The sequence below is a fragment of the Gigantopelta aegis genome, chromosome 12 (genome assembly GCF_016097555.1).
Source record: "Gigantopelta aegis isolate Gae_Host chromosome 12, Gae_host_genome, whole genome shotgun sequence".
Taxonomy (NCBI): Eukaryota; Metazoa; Mollusca; class Gastropoda; order Neomphalida; family Peltospiridae; genus Gigantopelta; species Gigantopelta aegis.
This window is the reverse complement of record NC_054710.1, coordinates 9,054,858-9,070,937: the sequence shown is the minus strand read 5'-3', so window position 1 is coordinate 9,070,937 and position 16,080 is coordinate 9,054,858. Positions and strand designations below refer to the sequence as shown.

Sequence of the window (16,080 nt, the reverse complement as noted above, 5' to 3'; positions counted from 1 at the left end):
CCTGTAGGTTACAGTAATACAGTTGATAATGTCCACTAACCCAGACCAGATATTAACTATGTCCTGCCCTAGCTTTCTATAGCTACATACTGCAGTGTTCGACACACGTTTAAAACAGATATTTGCCCTAACAGAAGCTTTGACTAGTGTCCTGTAGGTTACAGTAATACAGTTGATAATGTCCACTAACCCAGACCAGATATTAACTACGTCCTGCCCTAGCTTTCTATAGCTACATACTGCAGTGTTCGACACACGTTTAAAACAGATATTTGCCCTAACAGAAGCTTTGACTAGTGTCCTGTAGTTACAGTAATACAGTTGATAATGTCCACTAACCCAGACCAGATATTAACTACGTCCTGCCCTAGCTTTCTATAGCTACATACTGCAGTGTTCGACACACGTTTAAAACAGATATTTGCCCTAACAGAAGCTTTGACTAGTGTCCTGTAGGTTACAGTAATACAGTTGATAATGTCCACTAACCCAGACCAGATATTAACTATGTCCTGCCCTAGCTTTCTATAGCTACATACTGCAGTGTTCGACACACGTTTAAAACAGATATTTGCCCTAACAGAAGCTTTGACTAGTGTCCTGTAGGTTACAGTAATACAGTTGATAATGTCCACTAATCCAGACCAGATATTCGACACACTAGATATTTGTCAGAAGCTTTGACTAGTGTCCTGTAGATTACAGTAATACAGTTGATAATGTCCACTAACTGCAGTGTTCGACACACGTTTAAAACAGATATTTGCCCTAACAGAAGACTATTATTACTACAGTTGATAATGTCCCTAACCCAGACCCTAGCTTTCTATAGCTACATACTGCAGTGTTCGACACACGTTTAAAACAGATATTTGCCCTAACAGAAGCTTTGACTAGTGTCCTGTAGATTACAGTAATACAGTTGATAATGTCCACTAACCCAGACCAGATATTAACTATGTCCTGCCCTAGCTTTCTATAGCTACATACTGCAGTGTTCGACACACGTTTAAAACAGATATTTGCCCTAACAGAAGCTTTGACTAGTGTCCTGTAGGTTACAGTAATACAGTTGATAATGTCCACTAACCCAGACCAGATATTAACTACGTCCTGCCCTAGCTTTCTATAGCTACATACTGCAGTGTTCGACACACGTTTAAAACAGATATTTGCCCTAACAGAAGCTTTGACTAGTGTCCTGTAGGTTACAGTAATACAGTTGATAATGTCCACTAACCCAGACCAGATATTAACTACGTCCTGCCCTAGCTTTCTATAGCTACATACTGCAGTGTTCGACACACGTTTAAAACAGATATTTGCCCTAACAGAAGCTTTGACTAGTGTCCTGTAGGTTACAGTAATACAGTTGATAATGTCCACTAACCCAGACCAGATATTAACTACGTCCCACCCTAGCTTTCTATAGCTACATACTGCAGTGTTCGACACACGTTTAAAACAGATATTTGCCCTAACAGAAGCTTTGACTAGTGTCCTGTAGATTACAGTAATACAGTTGATAATGTCCACTAACCCAGACCAGATAAACTTTGCTTTAAGAAGTTAGCTTTTTAAGATCTGCATGTGTTATTTGATACGAAAAACCTTTTTGGTACAGATATGAACCATAAGAAACAATGTTGCAACGCCTTGTGAAATACCGCTGCGAAATTGTTGAGATATTTAACATATTTATCATTTCTCAAGTGAGGATGTGTCTACAGTCCACCCATCTCATTTGCATATTCATTATTGGAAGCTGTGTCTCCTTTTCTCGTTCAAAATCTGATATTTGAATAAATATATTTTTTTTTAATCTCGTTACATTACAAATTTTGTAGATGTTTAATTCTTTAGGGTGTATACTACCAAATCAAATCCCATAGACGACAATAGTAACATATGTGGCTAAAACTCCTACCTGCAACGTATCAACCGACATAAACGCCACGGATATAAATACTACCACTCCTTACACTTAAAGTGAATCAGAAAAAAATGGGGGTCAAGCTGCTCGTTTCTGAGATAACGGGTAGCGTCTATGACTACCCTAGTTTCGCACAAAATTCGAGTACTTTTTTTTTACAGGTACTCCATACATGTTTCAAGCACAAGGCTACTTGACACATTGGTACTAGATGAAATAAAATTGCACTTTTTTTTTTTTACCCAGATGAAACTATTATTTTTTACAACCAACACACTCACATTTATAACCAATCACAGGACTTGTGGTGTTCACTTCTCTATCAAAAGTTCGGTGCACCTCGAACTTTGACCCAGCCGGAAGTTATTTGGTTTAGTACTACCTATAAAGTTTATAAAAAATACCCCCTACCCCCCAAAAAACCCCCAACAAAAAACAAAAACAAACAAACAACCCCAAACAAACCTTAACCCCCCCCCCAAACAAACAAACAAACAAACACACAAACAAAGCCCACCACAACATCACATATCAACAGAAAAGTTTATATATTATTGAGGTAGCAAAAATTATTATTATATAACAATTTTAGTGAAATATCTTAAAATATTAGTAAAATAAAAGTGTTATCAGTCACTCAGTGACAATAACATATTTTAGAGTGAAATTTTCACTATTTCACTCTAAAATGTGTTATCGTTACTGTAGAAAGTGTTATCTTCACTGTAAGAAAGCCGAACTATTTTGCTGCTGGCATTTTAAAAATACAGGTAAATTGCCAAAAGTTATATAATAAAAAGAAAATTCCATGTTTTTTGTTGTGAAATATGATTTATATCTCATCTCGTGAAGTTTGCAAGATCGACTCGTGAAATATGATTGTAAACTTCACGAGATGAGATACAAATTATATGTGACAAAAACATGAAATATCCTCTATATATTGGTAATATGTTATGTTGATATAGCAAAATCTGTTATTGTATCATTTATTAACTTGAGATAGCAACACATTAATATATTACTCTGATATACGGTAATATATTATTTTAAGTTGGCAAACATGTAAATCATATTACTTTGAGATAACAACATTAATATAGTAAGATAGTAAAACACATTAATATATTAATCTGACATAGCAAAACACGTTAATATATTCATTTTGTCTGGGCAGCGAAACATCCCAATACATAATATATTATCCTAATGTAGGAAAACATGTTAATAATAACATGTTACTTTCAGGTACCGAATAACATTAACATATTATTTGAAACAGGAAAACATGTTAACACGTACTTTGAGGTAGCAACACTATCTTTTTTCGGGCTGGTAGTACGAGTTAGTATTTTATTTTGATGTTGCTATACAGGTTAATATTATATTCTTCTACATTTAACAAAACATATTAATATATTGTTTTAGATAGCAAAACACGTTAGTTTTGTGTTTGGAGGTAGCAACATGCCACTATATTACTATGAGGTAGCAAGAAACATATTTAGAAATAACAAAACATATTAACTTGTAATTTTAGTAGCAAAACACATTTAATATTTTTTTTGGGGGGGTAGCAAAATATGCTAATGTGTTATTTTGAGGTAGAAAAGCAAAGTTAGTTAGGTAACAGAGTTTTAAATATTATTTTGAATGCATAGTAAAACATGCTAATACATGTATATCATTTTGAGGAGCCTATTACGGCTTTTCGAAATATAACTTAAACTGTTCTTGTAAATGCTAAGCATAAAAGAATAAAACCTATGTTATTTCGATATATTAATGCTAAGAAACGTTGAACATATTTTACTGCATTTAAAATTATAAACAAAACGATTACCACATTACCCAACTTAAAAGACCTCTTCCATATACAGTGAAACCTCTCAAGACCGGCCCCTCTGTCAACCGGAATTCCATCAAAATCGGACGTTTTACAGAGTCCCTTTTTAAAAACCAGTACAGAACTTAACCTGTCTAAAGCGAATCCCTCTTAAAACCGGACATTTATATTGGCCCAAAAGGTGTCCGGTTTAGAGGGGTTTTACTGTACAAATAATATCGTTATACAAAGTCGGCGAATGCGATCCACCCAACCCCCTACTTAAAACAAACCAAATAGATAATATGAAAGTAGTAATGTGTACATACGTGTGTATATTTCATACAGAAGTATTCGTCTTCGAACCAGTTTTCGTTTAGGGTGCATTCTTGATTGACTGAAAAAAAAGCCATGATTGTTTTAAATTTAAAGTCATTGTGATAACTGTAATATCACAGTTTTGGGTTGAACTGTATCAAGCCTGGGACTGTTGCAGTTTATCGTTCGTCTAAACATTTCATAACACAGTAACAACAATCGTATATACTGAATAACAAACTAAACAGAAATGTTTTTTTTTTTTTTTTTTTACATATATTTGCCTAATAAAATTATCAATATCCTGTGAACAATTTAGGCCCATTTTACAATAACAAATCAGCTACGGAAGAGTGGTTAGAGGAAGAAGATAAAACCTTTCATTCGAGAAGCATAGAAAAACTTTATCAACATTTTAACAAGTGTATGTATAAATGTTCATAGCAATCAAGTTACAAATTACAGTTAGTTATGTTATACTGTCATTTCTCTTAATAGTTTAGGTTCATAATTTTTCGATATATCTATATCTATATCTCTATCTATCTATCTATATAGATAGATAGATATTATATTATATTATATTATATTATATTATATTATATTATATTATATTATATTATATTATATTATATTGTAACAGTGCAACATATACAACTATATTCAAATGCAATTAATATATTTAGCTATGCATATACGATTCAATTAATTGTTGTTCTGTCACCTGCCATTTATGGAATAACTTTGTCTTCATTTAATGAGTGGCAAGCGATAAGACCAATTAGTGTGAAACTACGTTACAGTAATCCAGGGCACTGGATATTAATTGTTGACACCAGATTAACAGCTACGGACTATAACCCATGGCAATTACGTGTTAACAAATATATATATACGTATCTTATAAATATCAATTTTCTATACATGATAGAGAGACACAACGAGGACCTCTGTGTCATTCACCCAAGAGCTGAGACCTATATTATCTGTATTACCACGTTGTTAACAATGTTTCATGTTGGAAAGGAAAATACAACCTACAAGCCGACGTATGACTTCTATTATTCATTTAATATCCCGGTAAAACCTACACTGTGTTAATATTATATTCATAATGAAAGTAATTCGGTATATAAACTAAAAACGAGTCCAGAACTTTTAAAAGACATTGATAATTTTAATAAACAAGAAAAGAAAAAAACAATGAATGGAGTTCAAAGTGAATACTTTTGAATAAATTAAAACAAACTAAATTGAGATTCGTTTTTCTTTTGTAGTTGAGTATATATGAACATATTCACGTTTAGTTTGTAGTTCGGTATATTAAAATGACATTGTTTAATTGTGCCAAGTTCAAGTTTATTTTGTTTAATGACAGCTAGAGTTACCAGTTCTTTGTTTAACGACACCACTAGAGGACATTGATTTATTAATCATTGGCTATTGGATGTCAAACATTTGGTAATTTTGACATATAGTCTTTGAAAGGAAATCCGCTACATTTTTCCATTAGTAGCAAGGGATGTTTTATATGCACCATCCCATAGATAGGATAGCATATACCACAGCCTTTGATATACCAGTCGTGGTGCACCGGCTAAAACGAGAAATAGCCCAATGGGCCCACCGATGGGAATCGGTCCTAGATCGACCGTACATCAAGCGAGCGCTTTACCACTGGGTTATGTCCGGCCCTAAGAATAAGAAAGGAAACATCCATTTTTGGCAAGAATGGGGGTTGTTAAAATTTTTTAAATCTCGCAAATGCTAAGCAACACTATATTTCCTTTCTGGCAAGATGCCACACTTTTTATATCCGTACTGCTTGGGAGCGCCATCGATCTACAGCCTGGTAGGTACTGGGTTCGGATCCCAGTCGAGGCATGGGATTTTTAATCCAGATACCGACTCCAAACCCTGAGTGAGTGCTCCGCAAGGCTCAATGGGTAGGTATAAACCACTTGCACCGACCAGTGATCCATAACTGGTTCAACAAAAGCCATGGTTTGTACTATCCTGCCTGTGGGAAGCGCAAATAAAAGATCCCTTGCTGCTAATCGGAAAGAGTAGCCCGTGTAGTGGCGACAGCGGGTTTCCTCTCAAAATCTGTGTGGTCCTTAACCATATGTCTGACGCCATATAACCGTAAATAAAAAGTGTTGAGTGCGTCGTTAAATAAAACAATTCGTTCTTTGCTTGGGAGCGTTGACACGTTACTGTAGTGTTGGTAATCGGTCGTAATTTCGTTATCGGTCATCGGTTATAATCAGTTAGCACCGACCGATCATCTTCCGATTGCCCAATCGGTTAGAAGTATATGCGCACAAGAAGGAATTGAATTAGAAGGACCATGCACCTATACCCTACAATATATATTGTTACCTTTAAAGGCACATTCCCGAGTTTGCTGCATTGTAAGATGTATCTGACTAATAAAATATTTCTACGATTAAACTTACATATTAAATATATTTTCTTGTTTAGAATATCAGTGTCTGTATATTCAATGTGTTTATGGTCGTCTTAATATTTGTAAGAAGCCCAAACTGGATTTTGTCTTCAAATAATTTCGTAAATAATATTTTAGGAAATAAATGGAAATTTAACCTAGTACTAATATTAGAACAATCAGAAACACGTTTAATATACAGACACTAATATTTTATGCAGACAAATATATTTGATATGTAATTACAATCGTTAGAAAGTCTTTGTTAGTCGATAACATCTTAAAAATTGTAGCAAACTCAGGAATGTCCCTTTAATAACTATTCAATACCTACCATCCCAAAATACATGCATTTGTTTCCATCATATAAACTGGGGGAACATTTACACTGAACATTTTGCCACACAATCGATTATGGATTTTTATAACCGATCACCACACCGGTAGAGCCAAGCTGATCAATTGTCGATTAAAATCGATATAAAATCGATCATCGGAACATGACGACGTTACTTACATTAGTTTTATTGAAAAATGTTAACATTATTGGCAATGGGGATTGATTTGATCTTGAGGAACCTATTGGATACATCAAACATATACAAAAAAAACACACAAAAAAAACAACAACAAAAAAACGGTTGCTATATATCATTGTTTAAATTCCGTAAATGCCATGTGCCACCTGAGGTTATTACAGCTTGATTACTATAACTGTCAAGTGCCACATGTTGTAAAATATGTATTGTCTGGTTATACATGTAAAACTAGTTTTATTAGCAAATAACACTGTCGGCCGTGGAAATTAATTTAGTTAAAGAAAACATCACAGTTCACACTATAGCCATTCGTTTTTTGTTAAAAAAATTCCATTTCAACTTATTTTCGTGCTTATATCCATTTAATGTTCAAGCACGCTGTCCTGGACACACACCGTGGCTATCTGGGCTGTCTGTCCAGTACAGTGGGTTAGTTGCAAGTTGTTAGTTGTTAGTGAGAGAGAAGATGGTGTAGTGGTCTTACACCTACCCAGTGAGTTGTTAAAACTAGCTCTGGGTGTGATTCAGTACCGGGCTGCGAACCCTGTAGCTACCAGCCTGTAGTCCGATGGCTTAACCACGACGCCACCGAGGTTGGTTCATTCGTACTAAATTGTTTCTTATGATAACTAAGTAAGGATGCTATTAATTATCAAGAGTTAACTCAACTGTCAATGTTATTCATGAAGACAAATAAGGCACAGGAAGTATTTTAATTTCGAGACTAAAGTAAACTAAACATGTTTATTGTTCGACTTTTAACTAATATACTAAACAAACTTAATTAACGGTCAGTAGACTTTCTTTGCCGGTCATGTTATGTTAGTAGGTTTTGATCACAACTGAATTCTAAGCTTCGTTTTAATCAAATATGACCCATGCTACACTCAAAAATATTGCACAGTGTGGGTTTTCATGCATTTACAAAAATTGTTTGCTCTGAATTGATGGTTAAATTATGAACTTTAAAAAACATTCCACAAAGTCGGAATCTTATATTGAAATTATTTTTATTTAAAATGTTGGGGTTTATTTTTTGTTTTTATTTACCATATTTAAAGAGAAAAGTAATCGTAATAAAAGTAATAAAGTATATATATATATATATATATATATATATATATATATATATATATATATATATATATATATATATACATATACATATACATATACATATATATATATATATATATATATATATATATATATATATATATATATATATATATATATATATATATATACACATTCTAAAGTAATCATAATTGTAACCGATTACTTTTGTCAAGTAATCGCTCCATCCTGATCTCTGATTTGTGTATTATATATATATATATATATATATATATATATATATATATATATATATATATATATATATAGCTATATAGCTGTACATGTACGATTCAATTAATTGTTATTCTGTCACCTGCTAGTCTTGCTATAACCTAGTCTTTAGTTAATTAGGAGCTAGCAATCAGACCAATGAGTGTGAAACTAAATGACAGCAATCAAGGACATTGTGGATTTTAATCGTTGCCCCCAGCTTTACAGCCCCGGATTATAAACCATGGCAATTACGTGTCAACAAATATATGTATCTTATAAATATTCGTTTTTCTATACATGGAAGACAGACCCAAGGAGAACAGCTTTTCTGTTCGTACCCTTGAGGCTCTCAGTCACAAAGTCAACTCTATCTGAAGAAAAATAAAAATGAATGAATGAATGTTTAACGACACCCCAGCACGAAAAATACCTCGGCTATTGGGTGTCAAACTATAGTAAATGCACCTGTGTGTCATTCCCCCAAGAGCTGAGACCTATATATGATACGTATTACCATGTTGGTAACTTGTGAAACATGTTTCAATTAAGAACCTACATCACCAACTTGTGATTTCCGTTATTCATTTAACATTCCGGTAATATCTTTTAATACGTCATATATTAGGACATAGGTAAAATGCATGTAATATTTATTAAACTTAACTAAAACACGTATTTATATATGTATGTATTTATTTATTTATTTTATTTAATCATTTATTTATTTATTTATTTATTTATTTATTTATTTTTATTATTTATTTATTTATTTTATTTAATCATTTAATTAAAAAAAAAAATTAATTTTAAATTTTAAATTTTAAATTTTATTTTATTTATCAAGCTGAACTGATATGTGTGTTATTAAAAAAAGACTAAAATATAGTAGACAACGAATACATAATTGTCTCCCAATGTTTTATTTTTAAGGTGATGCTCGCTCACACGGAAAGATTAAAACAATGGATGTCACGTGATAACATATTCGTCTTGATGAGATGTCTTGTAATGTGATCCATGGTGCTTGGAAACAAAGGAGGGATTTACACTGCTGTGTAGGAAAAATACACGTTTAATCTTATGAACAGAAAAACGCAAATTTCCGTCACTTCTGGTACATCAATATATATGGCATGTGCTCTCCTGTCCTGTCTGTATATATGTATAAAGGTTGCCTTGCTGCTAGTGGGTAAAAGTAACTTATGTGGCGGAAGCATTATTTGAACCAAGTTTTATGGTAGACATTTGGAGGCTATATCTAGTACTGACCAAATGAATGGCTGGTGCTATTCCATGTTTTTTTTCATCGTTTTAGATGAAATAATGACCTTGACAGCTGTGGCGGCAGTACTCATGATGGACGGGGCAGGATATGTTCACCTTTCACAAACACCTGATATCATCACTGTTTTAACAGTGATCCATGAGTGTATGTTATCACGCTTATATTTATTCCATTGAGCTCTGTCATGTTCTTCCCCCCTGAAATCGCTTTTTATAATTTAATATATCTGACATTGATATCTGACATTATTATATTTACTCAACATAGAAATATATGCCCAATATCTCTGCAATATATTTTGGAACCCCCCTTTTGAAAACTCAACATAGAAATATATGCTCAATATCTCTGCAATCTATTTTGGAACCCTCCTTTTCAAAATCCTATGTACGCCCATGCCTTAACAATATCTCCCCTAACTCGTACCCAGTATAATGCTACACTGGAGCAATAACAGCATAGACTGGGATCCACTAAGTCGCTATTGTTTTTGTTGGATGTTTCCTCCCTTCAAATTTTATTTGAGAATTTGATTCCACATCTGCAGAAAATTTATACAGGTAGGTTTATCATTAGTAATGTCAGAAACACTTATAGATATCTGCTAAATGTTAATTTATGTCAGTATTACTCAAAAATAGATACAGCAAATCTTTTTGCAGATTCCGTTTGATTGTGAATTTTACAAATTCCATGATTTCGATTGCGGCGTAGCAATAAACTGAGAAAAGAGAACAGCGTCGTCCAAGTTTGTTACGATACTATTTATGAATTTCATTTAAGTGGGATACTAAATTCTCAGATAGGATACCAGATTTTGAAATGTTAGTATCCAACTGGGATACTGCAATTTTTTGTTAATCTGGAACACTGTCATACATTAGATTTCATACAACACATTTCACTCACTGCACCTCATACACTTCACTGCATACACCACATACACTACACTCCATACACTACTCTACATACACTTCATTTCATACACTACACTTCACTACCTACCTCACATTTCACACACTACACTTCACTACCTACACCACATTTCATATACTACACTGCATACACTACACTACCTACACCACATTCCATACACTACACTGCATACACTTCACTATATACACTTCATTTCATACACTACACTTCATACACTTCACTACCTAAATCACATTTCGTACACTACACTTCACTACCTACACCACATTTCATATACTACACTGCATACACTACCTACACCACATTCCATACACTACACTGCATACACTTCACTACATACACCACACTTCATACACTACACTGCATGCACCGCATTTCATACACTACACTGCGCACACTTCACTACATACACCACATTTCATACACTTCACTGCCTACACCACATTTCATACACTACACTGCACACACGTCACTACCTACACCACATTTCATACACTACACTGCACACACTTCACTACCTACACCACATTTCATACACTACACTTCATACACTTCACTGCCTACACCACATTTCATGTACTACACTTCACTACATTCCATACACAACACTTCATACACTTCACTATCTACACCACATTTCATACACTACACTTCATACACTTCACTATCTACACCACATTTCATACACTTTACTATCTACACCACATTTCATACACTTCACTATCTACACCACATTTCATACACTTTACTATCTACACCACATTATTCCATACACTACACTTCATACACTTCACTGCATTCACCACATTTCATACACTACACTTCACTATCTACACCACATTATTTCATACACTACACTTCATACACTTCACTACCTACACCACATTTCATACACTACACTGCATACACTTCACTACCTACACTACATTTTATACACTACACTTCATACACTTCACTGCCTACACCACATTTCATACACTACACTTCATACACTTCACTGCCTACACCACATTTCATACACTACACTGCATACACTTCACTACCTACACCACATTTCATACATTACACAACATACACTTCACTGCCTACACCACATTTCATATACTACACTTCATACACTTCACTACATTCCATACACAACACTTCATACATTTCACTATCTACACCACATTTCATACACTACACTTCATACATTTCACTATCTACACCACATTTCATACACTACACTTCATACACTTTACTATCTACACCACATTATTTCATACACTACACTTCATACACTTCACTGCATTCACCACATTTCATACACTACAGTTCATACACTTAACTATCTACACCACATTATTTCATACACAACACTCCATTCACTTCACTGCATTCACCACATTTCATACACTACACTTCACTATCTACACCACATTATTTCATACACTACACTTCATACATTTCACTATCACACCACATTTCATACACTACACTTCATACACTTCACTATCTACACCACATTCCATACACAACACTTCATACACTTCACTACATACACTACATTTCATACACTTCACTACATACACCACATTTCATACACTACTCTTCATACACTTCACTACATACACTACATTTCATACACTTCACTACATACACCACATTTCATACATTACACTTCATACACTTCACTACATATACTACATTTAATACACTTCACTACACACACTACACTTCATACACTTCACTGTCTACACCACATTTCATACACTACACTTCACTACATATACTACATTTCATACACTTCACTACATACACTACACTTCATACACTTCACTATCTACACCACATTTCATACACCACACTTCATAAACTACACTACATACACTTCACTACCTACACCACATTTCATACACTACACTACATACACTTCACTACATACCACACACAACACTTCATACAGAATACTTCATACAATAGACTTCGAGTACTGCAAGTAACTCTCGAAAAAAGGTCTAACTAAAAAAAAAAAAAAAAAACCGTACAATTTTAAAATGGGGCACTTAAAAAGGAAACCCCACGATGACGACCGCTGACGTAACAACACATTTATTTTAAAAGAATAATAAAATACTTATATGAAGAAAAAAAAGATGACACTTAGTTTGTGCACGATACAATGTACCATACAATTACGTTGTACTCTTGCATACTCTTAAGTTGCACCATACTGAATTCCACTTTAATGCACTCCTAACACACATGAAAAATAAGACTGGCAATTGATAAACAAGACTTCTAAACGATAAACCACGTACCCCAGTCAAGTCTGCTAGTAGACTGGTCTGATTGATTTAGGTAAAAGTCACGTAATTCGCTTCGATAACAACATAGTACGGGTTTCGGGAGGGGATACAAAATGACAGATTGTTGCCATCCATTCGAATGTTTACTTTTATGAAAATAAAAGGTTATTATGTTTCATTTCAACTTATTTTCGTGCTTATATCCAATTAAGGTTCAAGCACGCTGTCCCGGGCACACACCTCAGCTATCTGGGCTGTCTGTCCAGGACAGTGGGTTAACTGTTGGTTGCAACCTACTGTTAGTTTTAAAACAACCTGTCGATGTACTTTCAATTTCATTTCCTAGTATTCTCACAAAATCAGATAAATAAAAGGTGCACTCTTTTCCAGTTTGTTTTCTTTAACGACACCACTAGAGCACATTGATTTACTAGACATCCGCTATTGCATGTCAAACATTTGGTAATTCGGACTCTTCAGATGAAACCTGCTACATTCTTCCATTAGCAGCAAGAGATCTTTTGTATGCACCATCCCACAGACAGAACAGCACATACCATGGCCTCTGATATACCTAGCTAGTTGGGGACTAGAACAACCAGAGAATGGGTCCCCCGAGGAAGATGGAACCTACGACCCGAACATATCAGGCGATGCATTTTAATAAATAAAGTTCAATATATTTACTTTCCTGGCCTACACTATGAACACATTTATATTCAGTATTTTTCTTGTCAATCCTAAGAAAAATACAAAATGGTGCACCTTTTGGGGTCAAAAATTGCCCCTGTAGCTAAAGATACCCTGTGTTCCTCTGTAACGATTCTGTCTTTACTACACTCCCCCCCCCCCCCCCCCCCCCGCATTATTTTAGACTGGCTGAAGACATCCTGTTTCACCGTATCATGTTGAATCTGCCTCTACTACTACCCTGTTGCTCATCACTTACCGTTTTTGCATTTACCATAGTTTCACACCCAATAGCCGATGTAATTTTCGTGCTGGGGCGTTGTTAAACATTCATTCATTCATTCTACTACTACCCTGCCACCCCCCCCCCCCCCCACCCCCCAATTATATTAAACTCGTTGAAGATGGTCTATGATTCAGTTTGAAATAATTAGGTCATTCAGTTCATTTCAACTAATTTTCATGCTTGTATTCAATTAACGTTCAAGCACGCTGTCCTGGGCACACACCTCAGCTATCTGGGCTGTCTGTCCAGGACAGTGGGTTAGTTGTTAGTGGTGAGTGAGAGAGAAGAGGTGTAGTGGTCTTACACCTACCCACTGAGTAGTTAAAACTAGCTTTGGGTGGGAGCCGGTACCGAACTGCGAACCCTGTACCTACCAGCCTTCTGTACGATGGCTTAACCACTGCGCCACCGAGACCGGTTATATAGGCCAAATGTAATTCCAAATGTAATGTATTTATCCATTAATATAGGGCTTTATATATATAGAACTGTTTAAAGGTTAATGTCATAACAAACTAAAGATAATGCCAGACAAAAACAAGTTTTCCAAGTGGTGGTCAAATATCAAGAGGTGACATTTCCAAAAAAGGCTATTTCGATTTTATCCTGCATAAAACAGCATGCCTTAAAGGGACATACCCTAGTTTTTAACCACTAACGCATATTTTTTTACTATTATAACCGTTTTTGATAACTTAAATCATACTTTACTTAGATTTTATTGTTTAGATTATCCATTTCCGCACATTCGTTTTTGATCATCCTGGTGTTTTTAATATCACAAAATGCTTTTCTCATATTTTTAAAAACGTACGTGCGTCTGAGAGGTAACAGTTATGGAGTCGAGTTTTAATCTATTTTTAGAGGGTATTTCACCATTTCAAAGTCACAGACTCATGTTTCACTCAGTTGTAACTTTATCCAAATTAATGTGTTAAAGGTTTATAGATTAACTAAACGTAGTGTTAATTTTCACGGGTTGAAGCTAGGGTATGTCCTTTTAACTCCCCTGAAAATGACTTCATATATAGGTTTTTGTTTTCTCAAAAGCAAAAACGCGCGTAGGTACGATATAGTACCCTTTCAATTCCTTCCGATTTATATTATCAAACCGAAAGGGTTAACTCTTGCAGGTGAGTATATTCTAATATCTGTGTTCCAGATTATGATCATGATTAAGAACAATACATAGAGATTATTATACAAGCTTGCGTGTCGATCTGATTTTACGAAACGAGTGTCAGGTTTTTGTGTTGCCCGACCGAGAGCGAGGGTAATACATAAATTCTGACACGAGTTTCGTAAAATCAGTACCACACACACTCGAGTGTAGTAATTTAAAAAAAAAAAAAATTGAACAATAAAGACGTCTCAGATTGTTTCAACCACAACTAGATGGAGACAACGAAATGACAGTCTGAGATAGGACCGGGGAAGCCACGTCATGTTATGACGTCGCTTTCTCAAAATTACGTCATGACAGTTGTTATTACACGTGGTTTCGTATGATTTTAACTCGGTTATATTGAACCATGTGGATAATAAACCATCGTTCTTTGGAAGGAGGGGATAATTCGAAACCTTTAGTGTTGATGTTTTGTAAAACGTGTTGTGGTGTTTAGGCGACAAGAAGTAGATATAACACTTGCTATCGGTTACCGACAACACTAGGTATATAGTATACATAAAAATTATTCATTTTATTTTGACCTTAACCTTTAAAAGAGGTGTTTTTTTTAATTACCCACATGCATTACAGTAGGTACAGGGCTCATGCGACCGGGCGGAGTCCAAACTTCGCTCTGACTAGTCTGACCTCGCCGTGTCAGTCACGGTAAGGCGAAATCTGTGTCGCCTTTTTAAAAATTGTTAAAAAGTATATTCTAATGTCTGCAAACAGGATAATCAGTTGAACTGGAAATAACCAAAGCTATAAATAAAACTTATAGCGTTAAAACACTTAATCATATGTAATATCGAATTGCACCCTTCAAGGATTTAAATAGTTATGTGTTGCTGTGAGTGAGCTTTGGCGGTTTTTCTTTGATGTCACAGGTGCGCCTAGTACTAAATTCGAGTCATCATCTTTTACGTACTTCATTACCAGACTGCAGAATAAGGCATTTAGTTTCCGGACTATTTAGTGGATGAATACGGTTTGAGACCAAGATAAATAAGTTAAGTTCATATATAGTGCAT

The 16,080-nt window shown here is 34.7% G+C and overlaps 1 long non-coding RNA gene across 1 annotated transcript in view; it reads right to left on the bottom strand.

The window, feature by feature from the left end:
• LOC121386953 overlaps positions 1-16,080 on the bottom strand; it is a 100,389-nt gene that overhangs the window by 69,711 nt on the left and 14,598 nt on the right. The window contains exon 2 of the long non-coding RNA XR_005959746.1: positions 4,088-4,155. This is a non-coding gene — a long non-coding RNA (uncharacterized LOC121386953). The remainder of the gene's footprint in view (positions 1-4,087; positions 4,156-16,080) is intronic.